The following is a 2018-nucleotide window of genomic DNA, read 5'->3' as shown; positions in this document are numbered from 1 at the left end:
TATCAGGGGCGCCTGGGTGGCTCAGTTGTTAAGTGTCTGCCTTCGGCTCGGGTCATGATCCCAGGGTTCTGGGATCGAGCCCCACATTGGGCTCCCTGCTCAGTGGGAAGCCTGCTTCTTCCTCTCCCACTCCCCCTGCTTGTGTTCCCTCTCTTGCTGTCTCTCTCTCTGTCAAATAAATAAATAAAATCTTAAAAAACAAAACAAAACAAAAAAGAAATGGGCAGAAGACTTGAACAGACATTTCTCCAAAGAAGACATACAAATGGCTAACAGACACATGAAAAAATGCTCAATATCACTTGGCATCAGGGAAATACAAATCAAAACCACAAGGAAATACCACCTCACACTGGTCAGAATGGCTAAAATTAACAAGTCAGGAAACAACAAATGTGGGTGAGGATGCAGAGAAAGGGGGACCCTCTTACACTGTTGGTGGGAATGCAAGCTGGTACAGCCAGTCTGGAAAACCGTATGGAGGTTCCTCAAGAAGTTAAAAATAGAGATACCCTATGACGAAGCAATTGGCCTACTAGGTATTTACCCAAAGGATACAGATGTTGTGATTTGAAGGGCACCTGCACCCCAATGTTTAGAGCAGCAATGTCCACAATAGCCAAACTATGGAAAGAGCCAAGATGTCCATCAACAGATGAATGGATAAAGAAGATGTGCTATATATACATATATACAGTGGAATATACATATACACTATACACACATATATACAATGGAATATTACTCAGCCATCAGAAAGGATGCAATCTTACGATTTACAATGACGTGGATGGAACTAGAGGGTATTATGCCAAGCGAAATAAGTCAATTAGAGAAAGATAATTACCATATGGTTTCACTTATATGTGAAATTTAAGAAACAAAACAGAGGATCATAGGGAAAGGGAGGGAAAAATAAAATAAGACAAAATCACAGGGGGAGACAAACCATAAGAGACTCCTAACTGTATTAAAGAAACTGAGGGTTGCTGGAGGGGAGGTGGGGGGGATGGGGTAACTGGGTGATGGGCATTAAGGATGGCACGTGAGGTAATGAACCCTGGGTGTTATATGCAATGGATGAATAAGTGAACTCTACATCTGAAACTAAGATACACTATATGTTAACTAATTGAAGTAATAAGTTAAAAAAAGAAAGAAAAATAAATAAATAATGCAACTGTCAAAAAAAAATAAGGGAAGGAAAGAGAAGCTAAGAAAAACTGAGAAGCTACAGCGAGTGAAGTATGAGGGAACCTAAAAGGGTATGAGCCCAGGAAGCCAAGAAAAGAAGGAAAGCAGGAGTGGTTGGCTGTGTCCAATGCTGGGCAAGCCAGTAAGAAAAGAGCAGAGACTCGGTCCCACAGCTGGCAACATGAAGGTCTTCAGAGACCTTGACAAGAGCAGTCTTGATGGACTGTTGTGGATGGAAACTGGATGGAGTGAGTTGAAGAGAGATTATGAAATGAAGAAGTGGAAACTAATTATAATCACTGCTTTCAAAATGTTTTGCTTTGGGGAAGAGTAATGAGAGGGGAATTTGAAAGGTATTACGGGGTCAAATGAGATGTTTTGTTTTTGTTTCTTTCATGGGACAGATTACAGCCTGTTTGGATGCTGGCAGGAAAAGTCTCGAAGAGTTTGGGGAACTGTAGGAGCATAGTCCCTGAGAACAAGAAAGGGGATGGATCCAGAGCCCATGTGGAGGAGTTGGCCAGGGAGAGTGGTGGGGTGAGGTGTGTGCAGGTAAGGTAACGTTGGTAAAGGAAGGATGAGAAAGCTCTAGTCTGAGGAAGTAAGGTGAGGGGTGATGCGGTGTGCACAGAGAATTTGATGGGAAAGAAGGTATAAAATAGCCATTTTGGAGTTGAGAAAGGAAATATGCCGGGAATGTAAAACAGGACTCTGGGCAGTACTGAGTACCCTTTTAAGATTTATGGTCATAGATTTACTGTTCAGTAAATCTGAGACTGTTCAGTAGCGCAGTGCATTTTTCTCTCGCACTACTCACCTGCTCA

Source organism: Mirounga leonina, unplaced genomic scaffold (assembly GCF_011800145.1).
Source record: "Mirounga leonina isolate KUSES-001 unplaced genomic scaffold, KU_Mleo_1.0 Mir_175, whole genome shotgun sequence".
Classification (NCBI taxonomy): Eukaryota; Metazoa; Chordata; class Mammalia; order Carnivora; family Phocidae; genus Mirounga; species Mirounga leonina.
Note: the sequence above shows the minus strand (reverse complement) of the source record.